Here is a 14,135-nt window from a genome sequence, read left to right as displayed (position 1 = left end):
TTCTTAAATATTAAATGAAGGACAAACCAAGAAGTGTGATAAAGGAACAAACCAGGAGTTGGGACCAAATAATAGTGAAGATACCAGTGCCTAGGAAGACTTTGTTGCTCAAGCATATTTAATTTGGAGAAACAACTCTTTAATATTCCTTCCTGCCTAGAAGGGTCCAATGGTCCAATGGTCAGCGTGGGTGGACAGCACTCTTCACTGACGAGCTGCAGTTCAGTGGGTCACCACAAAGGGCAGCCACACAGATCTAATAGCTTTTCATATGCATGCAGTGCTTAACCATGGTGTTCCTCATATCTGCACAACAGCTGACATGTTTTTGGAGAAGGTCAACATTTTTGGCCTCATGTTGGATGCTGTTCTCAAGGTGGACCCAAATTTTAGGAGCAGCTTCTTGGACAGTGAAGGCAACTATATTTCAAAGGGAAGCTTCAGATAATGCTCCATATGTATGGAATTAAATATATGGTCCACTGGATCAGAGACAATATCAGCAATGAATGAACTAGTGAAATATATATCAAACTATTAGGCTTTAATATTTTATCAGGAAATAGCATTGATAGCTTGTCAGGAGGTTAAAAAAATCTGGAAATCCAATCTTATGTCACAACTCTTCTTTTCAATATGTTGTGTTTTTCTTATTGTGTGGAAGCAGGGAATTTGCTTAGCAGGTTAGGTTTTCATGCCTCTTTCTTCACTTTTGAAGTATCTATTCTCTCTTATCACAATGGTTGCTGTAGAAACAAATTTGGATGTCTCAGATGAAGCATTATGACTTCAGGTAAAATAGGTAGAGAGCAGCACAAGTTAAGACAATATTGTTGGAGAGAATTTAAGCTGCTAAGAGAAAATAAATAAAATATCTGACAGGGGATCTGAAGGAGATAAGATGTGATACTCTGCCGTATGTATTTCGGTTACCAAATAGTCACACGAAAACAACACTGAAATAAATTCAGGGATATAGCAAGTTATTTCAGACTTCTCCAGTGAAATACAGTGCAATACAGATTAGAACATTCCTCTGAATTCCTTCAAAGCCTCTGGCTATTGTGCAATAGATGGCAATTGTTAGGATTTTATAAATGAATTCTAGAGTCCTCTAGAAGTTATGGTATATATTTTCTATGTTCTTTAAAAGTTCTAAATTTATGAACCACCATAGCAGCAAGCCATTATTTGTCTGTAAACCTAAGCTTTCTTTCTTCAGATGCCCATGGCTACAGTCCTACAAGATGGAACCACATACACACCTACCTTCATAGAAATGGGGAAGGTCCAGCTCTTCAACTAAAATGTTGGACAAACAATGCCAAACTATGGACAGGGTCCCTATATAGGTACAACCAGCTGCTGAATCCATCAAGGTCTTCCCTGCTCCGTTAAGTCCTATGACTCACATCAGCCACACATGGAGGTGACTGACCAGCAAGCTCAAAAAGCTTTGTTCTACCAGCTCCTGGGGGAGGAAGTACTGTTGATTAATGTTCCCGCCCTTGTATTCTATTGGCCTGAGCTCGTAGGTACCAAAAAATGGCTTACTGTGGAGCCCAAGGTTTGAACTGAAATACTCTGGGCTTCAGCAAATATCACTGCCCTTTCATTCCTTCTGCATTTCTTATGCAATGGTGCTCTCCCAGTTTTAAAGGGGGAAGATGCTGATAAAAAGTGCATTACCTGCCCTATTTTCAGTGCGGGATATTTGCTGTTAAAGCCCAATACAGAATTAATTTCAGGATTGGATGATATGGCACCAGGACATAATGTCTGTTGGAAAATATATTTAATTATTCAAATATTTTACGGTTGTAATTTTGTAGGATCCTTCGAAGACTTTTAAAAATGCACTTTTACATATTCTTGCATAGTTAAAAAAAAAAAACCCTGAAGAAGACCATAAATAATAAGCCAACATAATAACAAAATTCCCTGCTAAATGACAGCCAGGAATAAGTTTAAGATTGGGGTGTCAATCATGTGAAATGGAAATAAGGTTTTTTATATTAAGAGCTGGATAAAAACACAGAAACGAAAGCAATAATTAAATGGATCAATTTTTGTTACAATGTAAATTGCTAAGAGCTGGCAGTCTCTTAGGTCAGTTTTAGCATGGCTGTAATTATATGTGTAGCAATACTGCCAGGCAGTAGCAGAATTAACTGTGTAGTGAAGGAGAGGATGCAGAGAAGCCTGTAGCGAGGTATTTTGCCTTTTCAAGAAGGAAAGGCATTTCTTTCTCCTCACTGGGATTGAAACCTCTGTGGTTCCACTATACACCTCCCCCACTGACTGCCATTAATCCTTTGCAATACATAAACCCTGCTAAGCGAAGCCTCAACCGCAATCTACCACAACAAGGCTGACATAAACATCATCTTTCCTTTGAAAGCAGTAATACAGCATGGTTAAAGACATAGTTCTCTGGACAAGGTACAATAAAAAATAGAAAACAAAATATAAGACATAAAATACATATACATTTGATTGTCAAGGCTGTCCAACAGTGGTTACTAGCCACAATGACTATGTTGTACTTCCACTGTCAGAAATAGTATGCCTCTGAATACCAGTTGCTGGGAATCACATGCGGCAGAGTATTTTTGCTCTCAGGTTCTGCTGGTGGGCATGCCACATGTCACTGACCACTGTGAGAACAGGATGCTGGACAACTGATGGCTTTTCTGATGTTCTCATGAGCCCTGTATTTTTTTCAGTACCTGTTTCCTTCTTTAGGTCCAGAGACTACTCCAGAAAATTCACCTCCTTCTGAGTTTGGTGGGTATGCTTTGCCTTCACATATTTCTTCCTTACCTGGTTGCTGAAATACCGTAAGCAAGGTGTGAGTGGCAGGGTTCTTCAGATCAAAATAATGACGCTGAAAGGATACAAAAATACCTGACTTTACTGTGCTATCTGCTTCAATACTAGACCCAATACAGTGGCTAAATTTTGGGTTATTTACCTCTGTAATAAAAGCCCATTCATATAAAGATGGGATATAACCATATTTGATTACTTCATTCCTGGAATGTCTCTATAGAATCACACACTCGTAGGGTATGCGGTTTAAACATGCTGGCATCATACTGTAAATAGGGATGAGAACGAGTGCTTTAAGTGTTGGTTAACAAAATATGCAGCAGGCTACAAAAAACATGAATCTTTCAAAGCAGAAAGGGGAAGGATAATTGTAACATAGAGGCAGGTGCAGAAAATGCTTTTTTAAAAGAAAATACAAAATGCTTCAGTCTACAGAAACCTAATATAAAGGTACATTTCAGAGAGTTCTTTTACCCTTTCTATTTGATGTTTCAGTCTTAAAAATAATTAATGTTGGAATTTTAATATATGGTTATTAAGTACAGAAGAACTGAAAAATGAATAAAAATTGAAGGAGGCAACTACAAGCAACTCAATAAAGCAATTCACAGCATTTTGAAACCAGCAGATCCTTACTTAGCCTGGCTTTGACTCTCTTCATCTTTTCTTCTGTTATTCTTTTTCTTTTGGGTCCTTTGTGATTTTTTCCACTTTTCTTTGCTCCAGCCACCTGCTCTCACCTCTTTGTGTTCTTAACCCTAATTTCTCAACACTCCCAGGGGGAAAAAAGAAATAGTTGCTTTACCTGAGGAAAGAGGTTGAATTCAATGAATTCAGTAAGGATTTCAGGTGATTAAAATGAACAATATCTGACCAATTTCCAGAGCAAGCCGATATAGGTGGGGGGTGAAGGGGTGGGGAGACAAATACAAAATGAACTCACCTTTCATACTTGCGGTGAAAAGTATGTGAAAAGTATTGGAAACAATCCAAAGTGAGGGGACCCTGGACTTATTCTACAGCAGTGTCCAGGACCTAGTGTGAGATATAAGTTTTGTTGAATGAACAGAAACAGTGCTTTCAAATACCACTGTGCTATCAAATTCAACATACATGTAAGTGAACAATTGTCAAGAAAATTCAACACAATCACATTTGACTCCCAAAGATGATACTTTATCAAAAATGAGGGGAATGGTAAAAAGTTGAAAAGGAAGAGGGTCAAAACTCTTATAGTGGACATATACTGCAAATCAGGCAAAGTGCCATCAAGGTCAATTAAGTTTCACCCACTAAAATGACATACCACATTGTTGCATTATGGAACTGTGGCTTTTTCTAATGACATACCACTATGTCACTTAATTCCATTCATGTAAGTAGGTGTGGTACTACACAACTGAACATTTCATGCCCCTTTATGCACCTGCATGCTTCTGTTCTCCCATGAGTCACCCAAGAAAATGGTAGGAAAGAACTGTTTGCTAGAATATGACCCCAAATACTACTGCATGCTCTGATGCATGCAAACTGCAGTAAAATAACAGTGCAAAATTCCCATGATTTTCCAGGTTAATGGGGTTGCAATTAATGAGGAAGCAATTGGCATGGAAATGAAATGAAACTGTCGAAATCATAATGCTGCTATACAAATCTATGGTGTCACCGTGCTTGGAATACTGTGTCTCATTCTCATTGTTGCATCTCAGAATGAATATTGTGGAGCTGGAAAAGGATAAGAAAAGAGCAATCAAAATATGTATGAAGGAACCCCCAAAAGGTTACAGCATTTTGCGCTTTTTAAGCTTAGGGAGGGAAAGGCAAGGAAGGTGGGTGGGGAGAGAACATCATAGAGGCGCATAAAAGTATGCATGTTGCAGAAAAAGTGGAGTGTTTGTCCCTCTTTCATGAAAGTAGAACTTGGGATCATCCAATGAAGCTAAGCATGGGAAAATGTAGGCCAGATAAAAGGAACTACCTCTTCATACAGCACATAATTAAAATAAAGAACTTACTCCCCCAAGAGAGGACTAAATAGCCACCAACTTGGATGGCTTTAAAGGGGATGGGGGGGGGGAATCCTTGGAGTATAAGACTATCAATAGCTATTAGACATGACGACTGTACCCTGCCTCCTGTTTTGGAGATGCCATGCTTCTAAATGCAACTTGATGTAGAGAAGAACTGTTGTGCTCTTGTCCTGCTTGTGGTCTTCTCAGAGGCATCTGGTTGGCTACTTTGAGAATAGAATGCTAGACTAGGTAGGCCTTTGACCTGATCTAACAGGCCTCTTATTATGTTTCCAAGCATCTTGATTTGTTCCATGGTGAAAATAAAACACAGCTTAGTGTTATTTGCAAATGCAGTTTCCCTAAAAAAATCTTACAAGTGCTCCATGTTTGTTTCATGAGCCGTTAACCTTCCTTATCCACTTTCCTTTCTCCTTTCTCCTTCCTTCTGTTCTTCTTCCTTCTGTGCCTCTTGCATGCAGCCCAACCCCATACTTATTTATGTGGAATTAATTCCCACAGCATTCAATGGTGCTTAGTCCCAATTAAATTTCCATTGTGTTGCAACCCTAAAGGGCAAAATGGTTCTCTAAACAGCTTCTTTTATGCCTCCGGTAAATATATATTTAACAGCAGTTGGGGGAAGGCTGGTATGTCTTGTGTTTTTGCTATGCTGACTCCCTGGCCGTGAAGCAAACGGGACCAGAATGATTTGATATACTGCTTCCACCACCTGCAGTTTGGATAGGCACATTCCAGAGTACTGAGGTGACAGAAGCTTCCTTGCCACTGGCTGGTGAAAAAGGCAACCCAGACAGAGCTGAGCAGGGGGACAACTTTGCCTCACCTAAATCTCATTCTAGCATAGTGGACCAGGGGTTTGGATTGTGCTGTTCATTCTTGTTCCTATCTTATTGGCTGGAAGTGATTTGTTCTATGTAGAAAAGGTAACCTAGTGTTTGCATTGTCTTACAGCAAATATAACAAGTGTGGTCTTTCTTATCAGTGTATCTTTCATAAGGTATGTGGAAACGCAGGTGTCAAGTTAGTATGCAATAAACAGTAATTATAAGAATTTGAAGACTTCACTGACATTTTCTTCTCTAATTTACCTTGAAGTCTAATAGGATTAGCATCAAAGATGAACATTTCACTAATTTAAATAAACCAGTTAGAACAACATAAATAGGTTTTAAAAAAAGAAGTATGTGACACACTTTTGTTACCTACTGTTCTTCTCCATGCCTGAAGAAAACTGGCTGAATCCAAATGGGTTTTTGTCCTTAAGTGGCAGTGACCACAAGGATTGACAAGTACAGCAATCACCTTTGAGAAGTGATTTCTAAGGATGTTAAGACCATGAACTGCTTTCATTTGGAATGCCTTCTTTAATAGATGCTTCAAAACAAAGCCAACAATTGATCTGCTCTTTGGAAACAAATGGGTTTTTGTATTTGAGAATGTGTTTTATCATGGAGAAGAAAACATGCACTTATCTTTCCAGTTTGTTATTATTTGACTACAGTGGTTACAAAGTTCTAATGCAGAGAACCATCTAGTACTCTGCTGAGAAATGTGAATCTATGTGAATAAAATAATTCTTCACATTTCCCGTGCAGCATCTCATAATGCTGCAGCAGTTGCTACCAAACTAATATTAATCCATAGGAACATTTGTTAAGTCTTTATCTGTGTATCAAAAGAACAGAAAAATATAGCTGTGAAAAAATGTTTGTGGATTGTGCATTCCATCCCTTTGGTCTGGAAGTGTTACAAAAGGGCTGCAGTTACATTGTACTAAATGTGCTGAATGTTCTCCCACAGAGGCTAGTGATTCTTTATCTAATCTCATTTAGGAGAGCAAAAAGTCCATCCTTGCACTATAATAATCTTGAGTATATGTCTGCTTGAGGAAAAAAGTCAAAAGGTTTTTGTTTTTTACTTCTCAACTGATAAATAATGGTAATATAATTTAAGACAAGAAAAAATAGGAACAGTTTTTCACTTTCTTTTTGCATCTTTATTCAAGCAACAACAGGGTAAGGGTTTTCCCTCTTCCTGAGTTGCTGAAAGATGTGCACCAGCACTGAGGAAATGCCTCAGTAAGACTTACTGAGGCTACTGCAGTTGGGCTTCAGTGGCTCTGAAAATCCAGCAAATGGTTCCCTGGTCAATTTTCACATTTTGCAAATCAGAAGTGAAATAAATCCTGTTTGTTGTGTGGCTCACATGAGCAGCAGGAAACATAAAGCCTTGACAAACCATTCACTGCCATAGATCTCTCTTGATTTCAACTTGCAGACAAACTACATATGTAACTATATATCACAGGCCAGTAGTTGTACAGCCTAGTTGCATTAACATCTTCCCTTAAATTTGAGTTTTCTTTATTTGTAAAGTAATAGAATAGTAAAAAAAAAACAAAAACTATACATTATAATTTTGGGGGGAGGACTTAAATTTTCTATGTGCGTGATGGGTAGGGTAATGTTTCAGGTTTTTCTTTTTTCTTTTAATAATGATGCTTTCCTTCCAGATATGCTAGCACAGGAAATAAATATTTGTATATTTTGTCTTTCTTTTCTGTTTATATGTTTCTAAATGCCTGTTTGATCACTTTACGCTTTCCATCAAGGTTTAGAATTTTGTTTGCAAATACCAGTTAGCAGTCAGAACTCCAGATTGGAAAGAAAATACCATACAGTGACCCAAAAGTGGGAATGTGAAGAGGAAGAAGCTCACAGTTCGATCTTATGGATTCATAAGAAAAAATACATGTAAAAATGAGCATAAAATTACCTTTGAAGAATGTGCCTGTTGCTCACTATCAGAATATATACCTCTCTCCATGAACTCTGTGAAAAAAACTTCAGCCAGAAGGCACAGGCAGTTTGTCCTTGTTCCTCACCTTTCCTAGAAAAAAAAAGGAAGATAAACCCACCTTTATTCTTGGAGAAGAGAGATGAAAGCACAAGCTCAGGGTGCATCATATTATGTAATTCCATCCAAAGCCAAGTACACTTTTCTGCCAATCCTATCAAACAAATGGGCACTGCAATTCTGGAAGACTTTTGTCTTCTGCAGTGCCTCCAGAGGACTCAGTCCCCAGACTCACTTCAAGCACTGTTTCTTCAGTTTTCTCATTTTCCTTTACGCAAGTCTTGCAACACCTGGTTGAAGAGGATCGGAACAAGAGCTAGAAATTTAAAATTCATGTTTGACAATTTGGGTATAAAATAGTCAGCATATGCTATTCAGTGTATACTATAGCTCTTTTTCAAGCCCATTTCCCCCTACTTTAACATTTTGTTTCATTTTTGGTACACACTATCACTACAGTATAACAAAAAACAGAAGACAAGAACATTAGTCATATTACAGAAGTCTTTTTGTTGCTGTTGTTGGATGTCCTTGTCTAGTAATTATTCTCTTTTTTCCTTTAAGGTTATCTTAGAGTGCCTTTCCAGAGAAGTCTGTGTGTGGAGGGTTATTGCCAATTATGTTTGTTTTGTGTCACATATGCATAAAGCTGAATCAAGTCATTTAAAATGTGTCCACTGTGTTTAGAGCCCTTCTTAATATACAACACATTTTGAAATGTATTGATTTTAGTTTCTTTGTGCTTAATTTCTGAAGTGTGAGCTGCCAGCCTCAAATATTCCTGGGTGTCCTTTCCGAGGGTATGCCTTCTTGGCAAATATATACATATGGGTACAAAGAAAAAATGGAAATGCTAGGTTTGTGATACCTCTTTGCAAAGCCCAGATGTATACAAGATAAGAAGTGACATTTGCACAGAAATATCACAGAATTTGCACAGAAATTTCACAGACCTCCTGGAGGTTTGCATTTCATAGACTTTTGGTCCTACTGTTTCATAGCTCTAAACTTGTATATATTATCTGCCCACTGAATATTGCATTTCTTGCATCTATCAGTAGGCTCTGTTCCATGAAACTTCATGCCACACTGCAACTGTTATACAATGCAATCCTATGTATGTTCACTCATGCACACTGAATCCCATTGTTTTCAAAGGGGCTTACTGCCCAGTAAAGTGCATTCAGGATTGCAGCCACTGCTGTTTTTGATAACCAAGAGCTGGTCATTATTGCTTAGAAGTGAGGAAAATGAAATTTGTTATTACTTCACAAATTTCAGGACTGAGCTCTTTTACAGAAAGCTGGTTCAGTAAGCCTGCAACACCTTCCATGGTTACCTGGGATTAAGTCCTGCTAAAGTCAATGGTGGGAGAATAATTGGATAGGGTTGTGTTATTCCTCTCAGTAACCCCGGAAGGCAGCTTCCAGGCACTAGGCACTGTATTACAACTCAGCTTCTTCTTAGGGAAGTTATCATGAGTCATATTTGACTATTTCCATACTTACCTTAGTATAAATTAGTTAGTATTCCATTTAATACCTGATATGTCACATTTTCATACTCCCATGTCCCTTCCGCAATCTCTTCCTGTTATACATTCTTTCATGATTATGTGAAATGACACTCCGCTGCCCCCACTTTTCATTCTCCTAGCCCCATGGTATGCTCCATTTCTCTCTTCTCCCAACCCTTCTCCATAGCCCCTTCCATCTTGCCTTTGAACCAACCTACCAGCTGTGGACATTCTATGCTGAATATCTCCCACTTGCTCCTTTTTTCCTCCTTGTTCTACACTCTATTTCCTTTTAATCACCATTGCCATTCCTCCCATACATCTTTTTTTGTCAGCCTACTTACTCTTTTAAATGATCTGGTCTACCCCATTACTACATCAGTTCCCTCATTATGCCTGCCTCTTGTCTTAAACGAAACCAGATGCCTGCCAGTGCTGCCACCCCGCCCCCACTACTCTAAGAGGAGAAGTGCCATTCCACCACCGAGGCTTCTCCGTTCTTGCCCACGACCCGTTTGCACGAGTATCAGTCATCCCTTTCCCTTCCCACCTCCTTTTCTCCCTCTCCTTGCCATTCCACCGGCTCCTCTGGAACAGGTTCCTCTTTCCCCTTGACTCCATTGACACCTGCTGGCCTCGGCTCCGAAGCCCCGCCCCCTTCCTCATTGCCATTCTCCAAGCGGCGCTCCTTGACGCCAAAAGAGAGAGAGAGAGCCCGCTCCGCGGTCACGTGCCCCCTCCCCGTCCGCTCCAGACGAGGGTTTATGTGCCCCATTCACGAGCGTTACGCGCCAAGCCGAGGAGTGAAACAGTGGTGTACCTTTAAGGCACGTGAGGGAGCGAGGAGCGCGAGAGAACCCCCGCCGGCACGGCACTAAAACCCCTCCATTAACAATTGCAAACTCGCCTCCTCCGCGACTAAAGGGCGTTCTGGTGGGAGCGCTCCTCCTGAGGAGGTTAATGAGGGAAGCGGCAAAGACCAGCGGCAGCCTGGAGCTTGCCGGCTAGGAAGAGGAGGAGGAGGAGGAGCAGGGGAAAGAGAAGCTGCAACCAGCAGCCTTGGGAGGCTGTGGCAGACCGTAGAAGCCGCTCGCTCCACGCCGGTTCCATCCGCAGACTGCGCGCGTGTCTCGCCTTGTCCGCTCAGCCCTAGGGTGCTGCGAGAGCGGCTGCCCTCCCCTCACAGGCACCTGGAAGGAGCTGCTGCTGCTGCTGCTGCCTAAGCCACGCTGCTCGTCCTCCGCCTGCGGCCGAGCCCTTTCGCTCCTTAGCCGCCACCACAGTCGCTTCCTTTTTACCCCTCGGTTTCCCACCTCGCCCTCCCCGCCCTGGGGAAGGGCAGCTGACGCCGGCCACCGAAGCTGCGGGCGAGCACGGAGCAAGCTGGCGGGACTGACTGAGGTGGGCGGGAGAGCCGCGGCAGGAACTGAGGGCGCGCGCGAGAAAGAACTGTCTGTGTGAGAGGAAAATCTAATCTTGGCGCCAATAAGCAAGCCTGAGGAGAGCCGCGTCTTTGGGGAGGGGGGCGCGCTCGCGCAAAGCCGTAGGATCGGACGGCGACGCTGGCCAGGCTTTACTACTGCTGCTGCTCTTCGGCGTGACAGACGCGGCGAAGTTCGACGCAAACGTGTTGCTCGCCGCCGCCGCCGCCGGCAGCCTCCACCTGCCAGCCCCTGTGGTTGTGGCTCCCGCCGCGCTGCCTTGCTGGAGCCCCGGCTGGCGCCATTCCGCGAAGGTGGGCGTCACTTTGCCTGCCCTGAGGACCGAGGACACCCAGGTACGCTCCTCTTTCGGGCTTCGCCTGTTGTGGAAGGGCGCGCGGGACGACGGAGCTGGTGTTATCTTTCCTCCCGCCCCCCTCCTCCCTTCCTCCTCCCCTCCCGTTTGTATGTCAAACTTTGCCTCACACATGGCGGTGACAGCTCTCCCCCCCCCTTTCCCTCCTCCTCCTCCTCCTTCCCCCTCCCCGCCCCGCTTTCCCAGATGGGCGCGACTGCCCGAGGTGAGGGCGTTCGGGCTCGAGGAGGAGCCAAGACCCTCCTCCGTTATAGGAGCCGCTCGAGCCCGCGATTACATAGACGCCTCGTTTCAATAACGGGGCTTCGAGGCGTCAGGTTTTCCTCGTCGCTTATTTTGCTCCGTAGAAAGAGTTGAGCTGGGTAGGTAAGCAAGTTTTGAAGCTGCAGGAGGAGAGGCCAAGTTTGTCCTTGCTGGCTGCCTCTCGATCCCGGGAGGCGAGGCGATTTTGTACCTTAACTTTCACCGCCCTCGCCTCCCAAGCCCTCAACTGCCTGACAGACACCTCAGCAGTCAAGTGATGAAAATCCTGCAGTTTTAAGTAAAAGGCTCCTTTTTCCAGGCTTGCATGGATCCAGGATTTGAAAGAAAATGCCGTTAGGTAAACACACTTTCGCTTTGAATGCATCGTATTAAAAACCTGTAACGGTTTTTGAAGGTTTGTTTTGATGCGCCTCGTGTAAAAAAAAACTTGCCAAAAGACATGTGTTATTTTTAAAAGATCATTTCGCTTGCTTTGGGTTATAGTAAAAGGCTGCGTGTCTTCTATAGTGCTCTCTATGCAGATTATGCTAACTGAAATCTCTGCTTCCCTGAGACTGATTTTACAGAAAATGTCAAGTCCTTTTTTCTTTAATTTAAAAATGCTAGGCAAATATTTAGTAATAAGTTGGACACAAGGTATCCAAAGATTGCTGAAGCCACCTGCTGAATTGTTTTATTCCCGCCCCCCTCCTCAGTGCTGGGAGTTAGTTGTTAGCGTTGTACAGACATCCAGCAGATGGAGCAATGGAAAACTGGTACAGTTTCTGCATTATAATAAACGACCTCTCTCTAATCATAGCTAAATAAAAGGTTATATTGCATACTTTCCCCAAAAGGGGAGGGGGGGACTTGCATGCTGCTAAAGTTCGTGATTGATGGATCTTTTTATTTTCCTTTCAAAAAGGTGTTTATAATAAATTGCTGGTAGCATGTAGTTTGTAGTTCTGCTTTTTCTGCCTTAGGTGTATTTCTTTGGTATTAATGGCTCCCATTTGTGGGTGTGTGGGTTGTTTTTGCAATGCACAGTGAAAGACTAAATGGTTTGTAGTTAGGAAGGTAGCTCTTTGTGAGTACATAACTGTTGAAGCTACAAAAGGCTGTCTACAATTTAGACAGGTATAATTGGAAAATGTATCAGTTTGCTGCAGATAGTCTCAAGTAATTATACTCATTAAATGGTTAATTCAGTATTGCAATGGAAGTTGTCCTGATTGCGAATGAGCAATGACAGAAGTGTTGGTTGCTATGCTACAGCAGTGCGAACTTTTAAAAATAAAATTTTACTAAAGACATGAAAATGTTTATGGTTGGGAATGAGTTTTGGTGGTTCTGTTGCTCAGATAAGCTCTGTAAAGATGGCATTCAGCAGGTTATACCTGTTACAATTTGGCATCTGTAATATTCACTGTGGGTGCAACTCCAGAGACCTTTTTTGGCAGTTCCTCACCACCAAACATCTTCTATGACTACAAGTTAAAGTTTGTAGTCTATATCCAAGTGCAGACCAATTATAAAATCAATCTAATGCAGCCAGTTCCAAAACTGTAACTGTTTTAAAGCATGATCAAGGTGAAGTTTAGTGCCTGTGTATACTATTGATTTTAATCATGTGCTTTAATTTTCCATTGATTTTCATTGGACAGTAGAATGTACAACTTTGGCTGCATTATGCTCTTTGATATCCATATTGATAATTTCCTATAAATGAGTGCTTATTGTGCCTCTTAGTTGGGCATTAACTATTAGGGAGGAATGTGGGTTAATTTTTGTTACTTGATGAGTATATGTAGTAGAAGGGGCAATGCAGAAGAAACCCATTTTGTTGTTAAATTTTATATTTGCCTTCTAAAACTTTATTTGTCACCATTTTGTGTTAATATACATGCTGTATTCACTTATCCAAAAGTGAAGTGGGATATTCAAAAACAAAGTTTTAAAGGTGTTTGCAAAACATAACCCCACACTACATTGAGGACTGCTGGAGGGAATAATGCATTATTAAAACAGATTCTTTTTCAGGCTTGATGTGTATTGTATTATAACCTTAAAGCAAATGCCTTTTTTAAAATAAGTTTTTTGGGGGAGGTATTTGGGGGGGGTCTGGTTTTATAGATGTAACTATGTTCAAGTATTCAGAAGATTCTGTCCTCACTGATGTTAGCACCTCTTGATCATCTTAGATGCAGCTACTTCAGCAGGGTGTCTGCTTATCTGTTGGTCTTTAAGATTGGTGTTCTTTTTGTTGCAGTAAGATTGTGGTTCAAGAGCTGATCTAGAAAGCTGTTTTAAAACAATTTGATTTAAGTATATTCGGTCTCATTGAAATCTAAATCAGCTTCATTCAAAGTAATTGCCTATTTGGGTCAAGTTGATAATTAAGTCAATAGTTCTTAAGAAAAAGCAAAGCTTCTACCATCTGGTTAAAATAGATGTTCCAGGTACATATTTATTTCTGTTCCTTTATTGAAATATTTCCCCTTGGGTTTATCCTCAACCACCACCATGCCTTTTCATGTACACTGGAAGCTGCAGCTGTTGTGGCGCCTATAGGTGCTTGTTGTTGCTCATACTTTCTTCTAGGTCAAGAATGTGAAACCTATAGACTTCCAGATATTGCTGGACTCCAACTCACACCAGGCCCAGTCAGCATGGTTAATGGTTAGAGTTGACAGCAGTTGTAGTCCAGCAAATATCTGTAAGGGCACAGATTTTCCATCCTAAGTGCTGTATGCAGAGAGATGGTCAAAAGGAAGCTAATGGGTTGCATATTCTTGTGGGTGATTTCATTGGCTTGTGTTGGCTTCTCTTAGTTTTCAAAATGCAATGCATCCAGAGGT

General features: G+C 41.4%; 1 long non-coding RNA gene across 3 annotated transcripts; it reads right to left on the bottom strand.

Moving 5' to 3' along the window:
* Nucleotides 1-523: 523 nt before the first annotated feature.
* Nucleotides 524-10,533, bottom strand: LOC308485771. Of its 3 annotated transcripts, none has more exons than XR_013990749.1 (6): nt 10,428-10,533; nt 7,641-7,754; nt 3,776-3,867; nt 3,469-3,637; nt 2,975-3,098; nt 524-2,887 (listed from the first exon to the last, which is right to left on the bottom strand). It is a non-coding gene; the product is annotated as an uncharacterized lncRNA (long non-coding RNA). The 3 variants fall into 3 exon arrangements; XR_013990750.1 differs by lacking the exon at nt 10,428-10,533 and adding an exon at nt 9,788-9,860; XR_013990751.1 differs by lacking the exon at nt 10,428-10,533 and adding an exon at nt 7,957-8,755.
* Nucleotides 10,534-14,135: the final 3,602 nt, after the last annotated feature.

This window comes from Podarcis pityusensis (genome assembly GCF_964106645.2).
Source record: "Podarcis pityusensis genome assembly, chromosome: 9".
Classification (NCBI taxonomy): domain Eukaryota; kingdom Metazoa; phylum Chordata; class Lepidosauria; order Squamata; family Lacertidae; genus Podarcis; species Podarcis pityusensis.
Note: the sequence above shows the minus strand (reverse complement) of the source record. Positions and strands in the feature narration are given on the sequence as shown.